Below are 16,536 nucleotides of genomic sequence, written 5' to 3'. Positions count from 1 at the left end.
GTTGACGCACCTAGGGAAGAAATACAGGGAGTAAAACTTTGTAGAGGTTTCTGGAGGCTGGTGCCCCTGGTTCTTGTCAGATAGACTGCATTACAGAATATCTTTAGTTCCTCACAGCTTTCCAACTCTCTGCACATATATCCTCACAATAAATTGCCTGAGGATGATGGCTTCCAGCTTCTCACTCATAAGTGGGAGCTGAGCAATGAGAACACATGGACACAGGGAGGGGAACAACACACACCAGGGCCTGTCCATTACAAAATATCTTTAGACCATTATTCTCAGGAATAAATAGCACATATCTACCTCCCTTTGTGGCTTGTGTTGAGATGCTAATACCAAGGGCTAAATTGATGTTTATTTGACTTTTAAATCTGTGCTAACGAGTAACTCTGTAACCTCCTCTCACACAGCAAATTTCTGTGAAGCCTATTAAATATTTCAGAAACTAGTCTTTCTGACAACCACTTAACCACCATTTTACAGAGGGTAAACTTAATATCTTACCTTGTCATATTCTGATACATTCAAAGTGAATCAAACTTGGTCAGTGTCAATGAACATTAAATTCTTTTGAAGTGATCATGGACACTTCATAGGCCAGTGTGAAACACCCAATGATTTGGAAGAAACAAAGCTGTAACCTTGATGGTCAGAGCCAGTTCTTTCATCCTAAATTCTTAAGGATGTGGGGAATGATGTGATTTGAACAAAGTGCAGATCAGCCTTATGTGCAATGAGGAAAAGCTGAATACTGGTGAATTTGGCCCTTGTTCAGGACCCATTGATAAGGTACTTGAGAGAGCAGAGCAAGATAGGAGAAATTTCATTTCTTGCAGCTGCATAGAACTGGATGTAGTGAAAATTTTAGAAACCAAGAGTCATATAAAGATGAGCAGAAACTCAAACAAAATAGAAGTTCAAATAAAATAAATAGCTAACTTTCCGCATAGTTTAACATCTGCTTGATATTGCACAAAGAACCTTCCTCAAGGCCTGATGGAGGTTTGTGTGAGTCCCAGTGGCTTCAGACATGTGGAGCAGCCACCACATCCCAGGATTTCATGCAGCTTCACTCATCTTTGATTATCCCCACACAATCTGGGATACCAGCCCCCATCTACCTGCTTATTTATTATTTGGGGGGCACGTTTGTAAGCAACTTCTGATTAACCCTTGCTATGCCTGTGAAGGGAATATGGTTTTGTTAGCATCTATTACTCAGCTTGCTGATGCAAACAGTATTTAATCTCTAAGCAAACTATAAATCTTCAAGTGTATGATTTGACTTTATTACCAAGTAAATTGTCCCTGCTTGCTATGCCCAATTCTTTGTTAGCCATGAGCTGCATACTGAATAAACACCAGTGGCTGGATAGATGAAAGAACAGATGGAGAAATGCTGTGAATGTATACCCTTACAGCTCTGGAGACGTGCCTGGGAACTTGGGAGCACATGCACGAAGCACTGGGTATGAATGCGGCGAGCTCGCCATCCATCTTGAGAACGATGTGACAAAAAAAAGCCACACTTGAATGAATATTACAACCAGACAGGGGATGAAAACAGAATGGGAAATAAGAAAAGGGCCTTGGGGTGGTGGGAGGATTCTTGTGTGAGTGACCTTGCATTACTGAGGGCACTCTGTCTCCTGTCTCAGGCCAGGGGACTAAACCTGACTCTCACCTTAGCTCTGCTCTGTTGCATTCTGAGCAAGGTAAACGTCATGGAGGCAGATGTTTGCCTCATGAAAATGGGAAGCTGTAGAATAAATTCCAAGAATGATACTGTAAAACAAGGAAATAGTAACTAATGGTAGCCTTTATACCTGTTTATTTTATTTTATTTTATTTATTTTTTGAGACAGAGTCTTACTCTGTTGCCCAGGCTGGAGTGCAGTGGTGCGATCTCAGCTCACTGCAAGCTCCACCTCCCAGGTTTACACCATTCTCCTGCCTCAGTCTCCCGAGTAGCTGGGGACACAGGCACCTGCCACCACGCCCAGCTAATTTTTTGTATTTTTAATAGAGACGGTGTTTCACTGTGTTAGCCAGGATGGTCTCAATCTCCTGACCTCATGATCCTCCTGCCTTGGCCTCCCAAAGTGCTGGGATTACAGGCGTGAGCCACCATGCCGGCCACCTGCTTATTTTTAATTAGGCTCTTTTAATTAGCAGGAGCAAAGACTAACTAAGTTGTTGCACAACAACCAACAAAATAAAAACAAAATACCAGGCAATTTACTATGAGGATATTTGTGCCTGGAGTTGGAAAGCTGAGAGGAACTAAGACCACTCCCCAGCTGGCTCCCTACTGGGTCTTCCTCAAGGACATATGGTCTGTATTTTGAAGATCTTGAGTTCTTTGCTTTCCACTTGCATCTGAGCCACTTCCCTTCCTACTGCAGGCATCCCCTGCTATCCCATAGCTTCCGCTTCCTCATTACTTCATGGTGCCCATGACCTTGGTTGTCATGGCCCTTACTCTGTTTCTTGTTACAGGTGAAAGACTTGCCATTCTTTCAAGTTTTTTTGGTTCAGACTCCTGAGAGAGACAGAGGGTCTGATGGTTCTGGCTCATTTTTCTAGCCAGGCCCAGACTGCAGGCACTGGGCAGCTGCAAGATGGTCTGCTTCGGTCAGGTACCCACCTCTGATTAACAACACTTAATGCTGTGCAAAGAAGAGCTGAAGCTGCGAACCAGGGCAGGGAATCTAAAAGGAAAATTGGGCATGATGGATATGATGACTTGACATTTCAAAGAAGGAAGCTTAGCTAATTCTGACTCTAGAAGGCATTCACTGAGCAAAGTGAAAATCCTCTTTTAGTGCATATTTAATAAATAAGGCCAATTAGGTAGCTGAAGAGTTTTATTGTGGTGAAACTTTGCCTTTCTGTGAAGGAACAGAGAGGGGAATCTGAGATTATTCTCCCTTACATTAGGAAAGGATTAAGAAGTTGAGAGAATTAAGGAGAGACAAACTTACCCTTTGTCACCGAAGATTTCAATATTAATAACTTACTGTAACTAGGTTACTGATACTATGGAGTTTCTTGATGAGAGGTCTTTTGGGGACACTTGTGAAAATTTTGATAACCTGTGCACCTTCATGGAACTCAAAAATATGAACAAAAGAGGACATTTTCCTATGAACCAAGATATCTTTCATCTGTGTGAAGCTAACGCAAACTTAACCCATGATCTGGTAACTCTGTTGGTAAATTGTTACATATGTAACTAAAATAAGCATCAATATACAGACAGAAACATTGTGCCTTACTCTATTTGCACTTGGAAGTACCTCTAGCTCAAATCATATGCTGTTTTTTTGGCAAAAGTTGAGAAACTATGTTGCTATTTATGCTGTTAATACACATGGGCGCCATTGCTAGTATATATCCACTTAATGTCATTGTGCCAAGAATAAAAGCAGCCTTTAAAATATACTCTTGATTCATCAGTAAGAAAATCAGGAAAAAAAATTACATTTCTTTAATAGACATGGAGGCAGTTTTGAGAACCGATAGCATTTAGGTAGTCATCTATGTCTTTTTAAATGAATGGAGCACAGGGACTAGTCAATTGAACTGGAGAAGGAAAATTTGGCATTAGGCTACTTTTTTTTTTTTTTTTTTTTGAGACGGAGTCTCGTACTTTTGCACAGGCTGGGGTGCAGCGGTGCGATCTCCGCTCACTGCAAGCTCCACCTCCTGGGTTCACGCCATTCTCCTGCCTCAGTCTCCCGAGTAGCTGGGACTACAGGCGCCCGCCACCATGCCCGGCTAATTTTTTTTTTGTATTTTTTAGTAGAGACGGGGTTTCATAGTGTTAGCCAGGATGGTCTCATTCTCCTGACCTCGTGATCCATCCTCCTTGACCTCCCAAAGTGTTGGGATTACAGGCGTGAGCCACCGTGCCCAGCCGACATTAGGCTACTTTTGTGAGTTGCTTGGATTTAAATTTGAAAGCCCACGTCATCTCTATGGGAGGAACACTGAAATAATTGATTGATTTCCTGACCAGTGTGTATGATTATTAAAACTGTCGGAAGACTAGAGGAAAGAGGCCAGTGTAAAGAAATCAAATACACTGAGAGAAGAGATGAGGAATTATCATTCCCCCAGCTTTTCTGAAGAATAAAAATCTTAACAAAATCAATTTGCAATCATTTGAAGAGAAGAAGGTTTTTTAACTGGGTAGCCTGACTTCATAAAGGACAAGTCCTGTCATACTAATCTAATCTTCTGAGATGAAAATGAAAAGCTGGGTAGATCATGGAAAAAGATATATGTATAATTCATTTAGACTGTAGCTATGATTTGGACGTGATACTCTATGGTATGGCCATTAGCTGAGACAGTAGATATCAGAGGCTCACTGTCCACCTGAGGACAAATACAAGGAACAGTTCAAGGCCCAGTGTTTCTTATGTTTCTTTTCACAGTCTGGCATTTGGATTGAAATGCACATGGATGTTTACTTTGCTCACTGCACAAAACTAGTGGGAGAACTGGGAAAGAGAGGGATAAGTAGAAAGAAGCTTGAAAAATAGAGTGGTCCAGCCATAGTACCCTCTCTTCTCACTATTCTTAGGATACTTACATTCTAAACTTCATGCTGGCATTTAAGGAACATCGTCAATCATTTTAAATATTTTTATCTTCCAATTAGCTTGCCTGAGGATGATGATGGTTTATACTTCATTTCTACTTCCTACAGCACCTGATAAGCATTTAATAAATATGTGATTGATTAGCAAACAATACTGTTACAAAGAATCAGTTGTATGCATGTCCAGTAGAAGAACACTGCAGGAGTAATAATGTGTACCGAGTCCATCACTAGTTCGCAGTGCCAGTGGATAGATGCATGGGATTGAAGCTTAAGGAATTCATGAAAATAATCTCTGTAATATACTAGGCAGAGGTTAGACTTTTACTAGACTACTGTAATCACTCTGTGCTTCCTAAAGAAACAAGGATGTGTAGACAGTTCAGATGAGAGCTACAGAGATGAATAAAAGAAACCTGAGAACGTGTGCTGCAGTGGTTGGTGGGTGCACCCTGAGCCAGATATACAGAGGGTCTCTTTCCAGCGGTTACCTTGGGCAAGTCCCTTCATGTCTCTGAAGCTCACTTTCTCTATTGGTAAAATGGAGAAAATATCAGGGCCTGCTGCAATGGAATATGAGAATATATTCACATACTGCATGGACAGCACGGAGCCTGCTATGAGCACTCAGTGAATATTGTCATAAGAATTATAAGAAATGAATAAGGGAGATTGTTTAGGCTCAGGAAGAAAAGGCTGAGAGTGGGCTTAGCAATAATCTTTACGTACAAGGTAATGACAAACCATCATCCATCTTGACATCAGTTTTGTTCATACTGACAAAATTTTTGAAGGCTTATCATGTGCCTTCCACCAAGGAGAGCATGAGAGCCAAAGAGCTTAATCTGCAGCATGATGGACTTAAGACAGACAAAGGGATGAATTTCTGAAAGTCAGGTTTCTGGACTCGCCAGCTTAGGTAACTGAAGAAAATTGTGGACTTTTCTTTGAAGACTTGGAAAATAATCTAGTTTCACCTCATGTTCTACAAAACCGGTTTAGTTGTGGTCCTACTATGAGCTGGACTAATGTGTTCTCAGGGTACTCTAGTTAGTGTCTGTTCTTTGAGATCTTGGGCTGGCATTTAACAGAGAGTTTCATCTGTGCTTATAAAAGATGAGCAGATCGGCACCTTGAAGCAGTACCGAATTAACATCAAAATGTCATTGCTGAGCCATAAGGATGCCCCCATTTTGTTTTGTTAGCGTGGATCAGAATTCACAGTTGGCTGATGTGAGCCTGATAGCTTCAGGTGAGTTGATTTATTGCCAGTTCTAAAGATAACGAGACTGCATGTCGCACTCATACGTGTCTGGGATGATTCATTTATAGGCAGAGGCCCCATTGTGAAGGATTCAGATTAGCCATTAATAAGTACTAGTATCTGCTTATAGCAGTGACTGTGTACTCCAGAGTCTGACGAGGATGGGGGCAAGAATAAGCCCCGAGTTTCCTTGTGTTTGAAATAACAAATGACATTTTCTTTTGAAGACCTCTTTCTCTGCTTGTCAACTTCCATCAGAGGAGAAGTATCCAAGTGAAATGCCATCAGCAATAGAAATGTTGGAGGCCACTGAATGTGGTTTGAAACCAAACAAGTAAACAGATTTCAAAATAAAAATGAGTAAATAGACCATTCTTTTACTTGCCAAGTTCTTATTTCTAGGAAAGATTTATTCTGATTTCCATCGATGTTGGTACCTCCCATGAGTGATTTCTGCTGCTTGTCCCGGCTTGGTCCATCTCCCAGAGTCAAGCTGAGATGGCAATAGCATTTCAGCTACCCAAGGTCCCACAGGGGAGAATGGCAAAACTCGTTGGGCTAACGGTGTTAGCCGGTTAGAGCATTCTGTTGGGGTCTTTATCTGTGGAATTAGGACTGTGGAAAAAGGGAGGCAAAGAAGGAAGAGGTCACAGCCTGGGCTGCAGTGCTGATTGCAGCAAGGAGGGACAAGATGGGCTCCAAGAGTGTTGACAGGTTTAGTACTGGTAAGTCAGAGGGGATGGGCTGGGCCAGAGAGAGTGTCTCTTGACTGTGTTGGCAACTGGATCCTTAGCATTCTGTACCTTCTAAACTAATATCCTTTTTTTTGTATGGATAGAGAAAAGGATAGGCTGTTTTCCAGGACTGTGGACACAATTATGTGGTTAGAAAAGTAGTTTTCGTGTGTTTCTCCCTGTATCAGGATAGGAGCTGGGCATCCATCCTAGTGGATTGTGTTGCACTCTCAATGAAACTTCACGTGTCCATTCCCAGGAAAGTTAGAGATCAAGAAAATGAAGGTAAGCAGTTAGAACCTCAGAAGTCTTAAACATCCATTTTTAGTGCTAATAACCAGCAGCCATAAATGAGCCACAGTAAAAGAAAGAGTTGAATAATTCTGGAAAAGGAGAGCAATTTTCAGTATAAAGCAAACAAAGAAAATCTCAAATAAACTTGGATGCAACCAATCAAACACTGAACACAATTTGTATTGCAGGCCAGGGTCTAGGGAGGGTCAGAAAGCTGGGAAAGATTGGACTTAACCCTGCCATGGGGTTGCCTGCCACGGGGTGGAGGTCAGCAAGCTCCGAGTCCTTATTTAAGAACAGATAACCCCCTTGGTGGGATTCAGGCTAGTGTGGGTATGCAGGAATTTGACATAGTAATGGAAAAAGGCAACACAGATGTGTTGACACTAATAATGCCCTAATCATCTCGTATAGAACAGGAAACGGTAGATGTGTCAGACCCCAGCTGGCATCTGTAGATACAGGAAGCCTAGCATCAAGGATTTAGGCAGCTTCTCATGGACTGTCCAATGTAGTTGGAGGCTCTGAATAAGGCTCCTCATCCACAGGAGACTGGAATAAAAATCAGAACATGAGGAAGTGATTTAGTCCTTTGGATTGAGTACGTGGGAGGCACACGAAAAGACAGGCTTCATCTGGGTGGCCATGTCTGAACCCAGCCAAGCTCACAATCAGTGCACCAATTCCTGGGCGTAAAGGGGCAGCCCAGCCAGCTTTAGAAGATGGTGTCGGTGAGGACTGTACTTGGCCTATCCTGGTTTAAAGATCAGAAGGCAGTACTTAGTGACTAAAGTTCAAAGTCTTATAGTTGAATGAAGCTGGGACATGCAGGTGCTGACAAGTTGTTGAAGTTTTTTTTTTTTTTAATCTGCCTCTGTGCAATTTTATTTTCATTTCTGGAGCCCTTCAAAATGCATTGCCTCTTTTAGATGGAGGGCCAAATTGGTTTGGGAGATGTGAATAAATTCAAAGCTTCTTTGATTGTGAACAGCCGTACTTTGCTATATGTGAGGAAGTAGTGATCAGTTTTCCAATCTAGAGACCTAGAAAAACACATCACTGGATGTTTGGTGGAAAAAAAAAAAAAAAACTTTCTCAGAAAACTTCTTTCTGGGTTTAGCCTTTGGAGACAATGTTAATTTATGGCCAAACAAGCATGACTGATCCACATTTTAAACTCAGCCATGCCTGGTCTCTCACTCCATATGGAGCTGGGACAGAATGGCAAAGAGTCCTTTGTTTCCCAGGGATCACTTGAAGAGACCCATGTGTACAAGCAAGATCACTATATCTAGAACCAGTGCTTGTGTTATTTTCAGCAACATGTGCGGTACTAGCACTCACAGCTTAATCAAATATAAAGTGCCTTTTCTACCCTTCTGCTTCTCTGCTCCCCTTGGTATATGAACGTGATGTTCTGATCAAAATGTGTTTGAAGAGATGGGAATGTTAATTTATTTGAGACAAATGTCAACATCTTTACTCTGAAAAATGCTGCTAGTACGTCAAGTGCCATCACTGGCTTGCACTTAACTCTGCTCTTGAGTAATAATCACAGTTCTTTTGTAGATGGTGTCCTTTCAGCTTAAGTTAAATAAGATGATTTTGATGAGATAAGGCAATTTTGGATTTAGTATTTCATACCTAATAAGAAATGATGGCTGGGCGCGGTGGCTCATGCCTGTAATCTCAGCACTTTGGGAGGCTGAGGTGGGCGGATCACGAGGTCAGGAGATTGAGACCATCCTGGCTAACACGATGAAACCCTGTCTCTACTACAAATACAAAAAATTAGCCGGTCGTGGTGGCGGGCACCCGTAGTCCCAGCTACTCAGGAGGCTGAGGCAGGAGAATCACTTGAACCTGGGAGGTGGAGGTTGCGGTGAGCCGAGATGGTGCCACTGCACTCTAGCCTGCGTGACAGAGCTAGACTCCCTTCCAAAAAAAGAAAAAGATTCATCTTCCCTTTGGTTATTAGGTTTAGTTTTATGATGCCTTTCATTTTATTCTATAAATGCCCAGACCTATATTTGTGTTGACCACACTTGATTTTATAAATTTAGTGTGATATTGATAACCCTACTACTTAACACTTAGTTTAATATGTACACACCTTTTCTCTATTCATTTCATTTTTTTCCAACCTTTCCTATTTTCCTGCCTTCTTCCCTTGTGTTTATTTAAAAGCACATTTATTCAGTCACAGAACCGGATTGTTGCTGAACTTGTCAGCTTGCTCTTTTATAGAAAGGCAACTCTAAATAAAAATACAAGTCAGTCCATCTGAGAGTAGGTTGGATTGCTTTTAGGAAAGGAATTTTACTTTAAGATGAAATGAAACAGTCTTGTTAAGATTTTAGTGGTCCTGATACCTTACAAAGGGGCACAAACACATTCTCGAAGTGCTCTTACTATCCTTCAGGACCTTTGCTCCCTTACGTTAATTCTGTAATTCATTTAGGTATCTTAGTGATGGGGAATCTGCCTGTTCCTTCTCCTCTTATTACACTTCCTGTTGTTTTCTTCTGGCTGTAAAGTTGTCTCTGTGGCCTAGAATATCAAGAATCTTGTAGACATTCTCAAAGTGAATGAATACCTTTAGTTTGTTTCTCTACTGTGGCTTAAATTTGGTGATTAAAGCACATCCAAAGAGAAACTCAGTCAGGGAGGAAAATGGGGCCAAATTCAAGTAGAAAGGACAATTATCTCCTGAAAGAACAAATAATAAAAAGAATGCTGGCTTCTGCGGAAGTTGTTTAGTTATCCAGAGTGGCTCTTAAACTTGCCAGATCTGCTTGAATTTCTTTGAAAACTCAGAATGTTCTCCTTTGTGTGCAAGGGTTTAAAGAAAAGAATGGGTCTGGCATTTAACAGGCATGAAAGATCATGATTCTCTATCAGTATGCTTCCATTGTGTGTTTCAGTCATGATATTTTTGATTAATGGTGAGGCTGGAGAACATCAGAAATTTTCCCTATCTTGCAAGACACTGCTCGCAAAACTCTGACACTATTCAAAGCCATGCTAAGGAACTAACTCCAGCCTTAGTCACCAGAAAAAAATGATGGCGTGGTATCAGAATTTCTAGTCATCAAAGGAGATGATCATTTAGGATTTGGTGAGTAGAGGAAAGTATTTCCCCTTATTTTGGGAGGAGAAAGAGATTTTTTGTCTCCCATATTCTGCTTCTACTCTGTGCTAAATGTGGAAGGAGTGAAGATGGAGTACTCAGAACTTCTCAGGACAGCTGGATAACCCTGGCCTCTTAGCCCATCATTTCTACATTTGCCTTCCTTAATCTGATGGAGAAAGTCTCAGGGAAAGCCTACCAGTTCTAGAGTTTTTCAGACACAGATCCTCCTCAAGAACTGAATTTAGAAGAACAGAAGGAGAATTTTCTTTATTAATATAATAGGAAAGAGACTAGAGGAAAACCAGATTGATTTAATCTGAAACTATACTAGTGTCCTAACAGGATTATAATCCCTATGATATTATATAGTACTAAGATTTGAATAATGTGAAAGACTTTAAGATGCTGGAAAAATATAATCACAATTGGATAGCCAACAAAGATAAGTTAGATTTGAGAGCATCTGGTTGCAGCATCCATGACCCCATTTAAAAAAATTCAAATATTTACTGAGTGCACCCTATGGGCCAGACCTCAATTCTAGGTGCTGGGTTATAGCAGTGAACAAACACATACCAATCCCTGCCTTCCTGGTGTTCACATTTAATTGGGAAGAGGCAGGTGAGTTAATAATAAACATGTCAAATAAGTAATCATGTAGTCCATCTGATGGCGAGAGATGCTATGGGAAAAAGAAAAAGCAAAGCTGGACAAGGGGATCAGATATGCCTATGAAAAGTGAGGACAGGCTTCAGCATTCCATGGTGTGGTCAGGATTGAGAGCACTTTGTTGGGAAGGCAAGATTTTAGCAAAGACGTGGAAGAGGTGCCTGTGTGATACCTGGATAGCTGGAGAAAAAGTGTTTCAGGCAGGGGAAATAGCTACAGTAAAGCCCTGGAGCAAGAATGTGTGAGTGTGTTCAATACAGATCAGAGTGCATGGAGCAGAGTGAGGGCCTGGGACCCCAGGGCCAATAGGGGGTCCAAATCAAGGGTGCTGGCTGTTTCTTTGTAGTACACTGGGGAGTCTTTGAGGGCTTGGGGTATAGAATAACATCTTAAGTTTACAAAAGATCATCCGTCTTTGTTGAGCATTAGACTAGGGGGTCAAGACAGAGCCAGTGGTACCATTGAGCAGGCTCTTGCAGGGATTGGAAGAAGAACATCAAATGTTGCTGGTAGATAAGGAGGACTGCAAGTGGACATTGGCATTGTCGATATCAAAGTCACCTGCCTTTTACAAGAGGAGTTTCAGTGAAGAGGTGGGGTTGAAAGTCTCATTGGATTCAGTTTGAGAATGGGAGAAGAAGAATTAGGAGAAGTGAGTATAGATGATACTTTTAAGGAGTTTGCTACAAAGGGACGTAAATAAGTGACTATAGCATTTTCTGCCACTCTGGCTGGCTACAACAGGGATCCCCTCACATTTTGTAAAAGCACAGTTTATGTATAACTTTTTAGGCATGGCTTATTTCTATGAGGTAGATATGTGCCATCAGCATAAAAATTTGAAACTAGGCTGGGCGCGGTGGCTCATGCCTGTAATCTCAGCACTTTGGCAGGCTGAGGTGGGCGGGTCACCAGGTCAGGTGATGGAGACCATCCTGGCCAACATGGTGAAACCCCATCTCTACTAAAAATACAAAAAAAATTAGCTGGGTGTGGTGGCGCGCACCTGTGGTCCCAGCTACTTGGGAGGCTGAGGCATGAGAATTGCTTGAACTTGGGGGGCAGAGGTTACAGTGAGCCAAGATTATGCCACTGCCCTCTAGCCTGGCAACAGAGTGAGACTTTGTCTCAAAAAAAAAAAAAAAATTGAACTAGATGAGATCATCAAATTCATTTCAGTTACTTTCCCACCCAGTAAACAAAACGTCTACAATATTAATACAATGAACACTAGAAAAATGTTTCATGTGTCAGCTAGGGATCTAGAGATGAACAAGGTATAGTTTATACTCTTGAGAAACATTTTTAGTCAGATAAGGCAAGTATGCATGTTTACTGTGTAAGTATGATGATGGAGGCATGTACAAGATAAAAGCAAAGGGGAGATAGAACTAAGTTGACCAGGGCAAGTTAGAGTAGATGACATACATGAAAGACCTGACATTTGAACTGGGTCTTAAGGATAATCATAAAATTTTCCAGCCCATGTACTGGCAAAAATCCCTCTGTTAGATAATAATCCAGCTCTTGTTTGAATGCTTACAGTGATAGAGAGCTCACTACCTTAGGAGACCCATTCCATTTTAAGAACCTATAATTTTTGCAAATGCATTTCTTATATTGAGCCCAATAATGCCTTTTAATACTTCTACTCATTGTTCCCAGTTCTCTTCTCCTCTGAATTTAATGAGCAAAGATTTGTCTTTCTACCAAATAAGTCATTTCAGTATTTGAAAATAGATATGTTCTCTTTGAAGCAATTTCTTTTTGGTGTTGAAAAGGGGGAAATGGGCAGAGTCAGGTTCCCAGGGAAGCAGACTATAAGCCTGAGGTTACTGTGCAGGGGGTTTATTAGGGGGTGCTTTTGAGATCAGCACCATAAGCAGGAAGGGAAGATTGGACAAGGCTGGACAGGAGAAGTGCAGGTGTGATGCAGTTTTAATGGAAGCTCCAGAAATCCTGTGGGGGAATTCTGAAGAGAAACTGACCCTTTGGAGTTGTCCAGAGTTAGGGCAAGAAGATTAGGTCTTTACACCTGTAACAGCCAGTCATTCAGTCCCATTTACCCCAGGAAAGGGATATGGCTTCGGGGAAGTGGGCTTCTTCAGCTGAGGCAGTCCCCAAAGGTGTTGAGTGGAAGCCCTATTGCCAGGGGGGCACCACCAGCCGCTGGGGCACTTAATCCTTTATTTCTGAAGTGGATCGATAAGGGATCTGGATGATGTAGAAGAGGAATCTTAGGTATTGCTGATTTTTTAGGCAATTATTTTCTGAGGCAGATAATAAGATGAAAAAGTGCCTCTTTTTGTTTATTCTTATTAGCAAATAAACACCACAAACATCAAAATGATGGGGGCCCCACGTTATGGTTCTAGACTGTTAGGGTCTAGTGTACCATTCTACCTTCCCTGTGCTGCTTATTCATCTCTGTTAGGATGGCCCTTTATACAGGAATATGTTAAAGATGCTTTTGAGGTGAGCTGAAGAAATACATTCAGGTAATAAATTTGACTGGGATTCTTCACTAGGAGGAGACTGCTCCAAGGACCCCTGCATGTCAATATTTTGTAATGACATTAGGAGATAGAAATGTAAGTGGGGAAGCATAGTGAGCTACAAACAGAATTATATCTCTGTCCTTCATCCTTGATGACTTGTGGTAATCACAGTGCATGCTGGGTGCCTGCAAAGATGGATGTGTGGCCACCAATCCTTTCTACTCTATGCACACATGAAGATTGCCCTTTGATTTGTGGCTATGGCCATAATTTGCAAAGCCTGTCACCATTTGCAACTTATAGCTAGACTAGAGCTTTACTGAAAAACAGCTGTCCCATTCCTGATCACTGTACACCATATTGATGTGTCAACTAAATGAATAATAATAACTGGACTACCCATTATACCAGGAAACATTGGCCCAAGCTATTATTCTGTTTCTTGACTTCTGTTTGGCTTCATTAGCCTCCTTGGGGTGCCAGATAAAATGGTCATATAAAGCATCCTTATTTAATAAGGGCTTGGCAGAATAAAATGGTTGATCTGGGCATTGATCGGGGCAGAAGAATCAGGAAAAGGATCAGGTTGTGGAGGACAATAGAACTAGAAGGTACGGTAAGGATGTAGTGGGGGATGATGGAGCCATATCAATTTTCTCATTTCTCACTCTCATTATGCATTGGCTTCCTTCACACAGTAGCTAGCAGTGTCTTTACAAGCCACTTGCAACTGGGGGAGAGAGAATATTAAGAGAAGACTAACAGAGGGGAGGGCCAAGTTGGTATTTAATAGATTGGTTTTCTTTTAAATTCAATCTAATTAACAGAGCCCATTTACTGTGGACCCCCATGGCTTTTGTACCTCTTGCTATGTATTTGAGCCAGCTGTGGTTTCATAGCACATGAGCTTTGCATCTATTCGAGAGCCTTCTTGTGATAAGATCTGTTCATTTATCACAGAATAGGTAGACCTGCTTTGTTTGCCGCTGGGATCCCTTTCATCCCAAGCTTGTACATCTTAAAGCATATTGGAAAGTTTCTTCACTTTGCTGTAACCACTGGGCTTGTGGAAGCTCATGCGATAATATTTCTCATTTGGGAATCCCCCAGTTTTTCTTTAGCTGGAAGCATGACAGGAAAAACAGATGGGTGTCTCTTTAAAGTGACAGCTATTCTAGGTGTGTCATCTTGCCACTGGCCTTCCTTTCCTGTTGTCGTCCTCTGTAGGCCAGTGACAATTCTTGGAATAAAATTACATTGCCCCAGATTTCCACTTGTCTCAGTCCTTTTAGGCTACTTATAAACTGAGTAGCTTATAAAGAACAGAAATTTGGATGGGCGCAGTAGCTCACGCCTGTAATCCCAGCACTTTGGGAGGCTGAGGCAGGTGGATCACAAAGTTAGGAGTTCAAGACCAGCCTGGCCAAGACGGTGAAACCACTTCTCTACTAAAAATACAAAAATTAGCCTGGCATGGTGGTGGGCATCTGTAATCCCAGCTACTTGGAAGGCTGAGGCAGAGAATTGCTTGAACCCGGGAGGTGGAGGTTGCAGTCAGCTGAGATTGTGCCACTGCACTCTAGCTTGGGTGACAGAGTGAGACCCCAGGGGAAAAAAAAAAGAACAGAAATTTATTTCTCACATTTCTGGAGCCTGGTAAGTTCAAGATCAAGGTGCCAGTAGATTTGGTGCTTGGTGAGGGCTCATGCCCTGACTCATAGAGAGCACCTTCCTGCTGTGTCCTCACAGGGTGGAAGGAGCAAGGCAGTTCTCTGGGGCTTCTTTAATAAGGGCACCAATTTCATTTATGAGGGCCTCACTCATCTCTTGATACCATCAGATACCATCACCTTGGGAGTTAGGATTTCAACATATGAATTTGAGGAGGACACAAACATTCTGACCAAAGTCTCACTGTGTTATTTAACCTAACGACAAGGTCAGCTTTGCCTAAGAGTTGTACTCATGTAGTAGGAGAAGTCTAGGATCAGGGACTGGCCAGGTTTGGAATAGATATACATGATATAATTATTCTATTTTGAATTCATTCCCTTTTTTCTACTCACCCATTCTTGGTGCCTCACCCTCCCTGCTTTTCTGAATTACATGATCCTGTGAAGCTCCTCTTCAACTGTACCTTTAAGTCCAGAGAACAGCGTGCTGGTGAGCACCATTTCACCCTTACCAGGAAAAATTACTCCTATATGACCAAGCATCCAGGGTTTCATTCTGGGTAGCCTGTGGAAAATGTGAAAAGTTCAAGCTGCGAGAACAAACAGCCCAGGCAGAGCCAGGGGCTGGCAGCTCCCATTGTCGAATCAGGATTTTTGGATACCAGCTGGATATTTCCCAGTCTGTATTTTTTCCAATAAGGGGTGCCGAAGAAATGCTCAGCAATTTCTCAGTTGCACAACAATATGTTCCTGAACTAAGAAACCACTATATAATTTTGTTTAAAAGCCCAGGTCTCTTGTAACTGTACTTTGAAGCTCTCATTGGGGGATAAGAAGGAACTGCCCCTTAGAAAAGACACAGTTTGGTTAGCCTGGATTGCTATAAAATGGAGATGAGCCATGGGATAGAAGATAGGGGGCACAGAGCAAGAAAAGACATACGATTACCCAGGAGGAAATCAGGGGAAATAGGAGGACAAGACTGAGAGGGTGTTCATTTTGTGTTTTCGGACTTATCTAGCTAAAGGTAGAGAGAAAATGCAGGACTTAACATCTCAGAGCAGCAGGTGAAACACAGCTTAAAATGGGAGACATTTAAAATGGCTTCTCCCTGGAAAGGAAGGAGAAATCAGAAGACGCTCAAAATTGACAGAGGAGGGTGTGTCAATGCTCAGGTCAAACCAAGACCTGTGGTGTCCTGTAGGTCAGAGAAAGAGCATATCTTCTATATGTCTGAAGTAAAGCTTAATCAGATATGAGTTCAAATGGCAATAATTTTAACTTGCAGCTTAGACATACTGTTTGAGCCTTATTCTGTTCTGCATATATTATTATCAGAGTAGAAGTTAGAGAGCAAACTAAATGTGATATTAATTTAACATTTGTATGTTTATAGAACATATAGTGAATCAATTTTATTCTACATATATTTCTCCCTGATATCTGTACCTGAGTACCATTCACCTTCTGGACCACTGAGCTTATCTCACCTCCATAGATAGATTTATGTGTAGACCAATGACATTTTTGGATTAAGTGATACACATTCACAAGCAAGAAATCCAAAAGCCTTGAAAAATGGAAAGTATGTGTGTGTGTGTATGTCTGTGTGGGCATGTGCATTTGTGTTTGTATAGCTCATTTGACAACAAAACC

At 41.6% G+C, this 16,536-nt stretch overlaps 1 protein-coding gene across 3 annotated transcripts in view; it reads left to right on the top strand.

The window, feature by feature from the left end:
* The window catches only part of GRIN2B (glutamate ionotropic receptor NMDA type subunit 2B), a 421,004-nt gene that overhangs the window by 209,308 nt on the left and 195,160 nt on the right, over window positions 1-16,536 (top strand). The window lies entirely within an intron of this gene.

Source organism: Hylobates moloch, unplaced genomic scaffold, assembly GCF_009828535.3.
Source record: "Hylobates moloch isolate HMO894 unplaced genomic scaffold, HMol_V3 SCAFFOLD_8, whole genome shotgun sequence".
Classification (NCBI taxonomy): Eukaryota; Metazoa; Chordata; class Mammalia; order Primates; family Hylobatidae; genus Hylobates; species Hylobates moloch.
The sequence above is the reverse complement of the archived record's forward strand: the minus strand, read 5'-3'. Positions and strand labels throughout refer to the sequence as shown.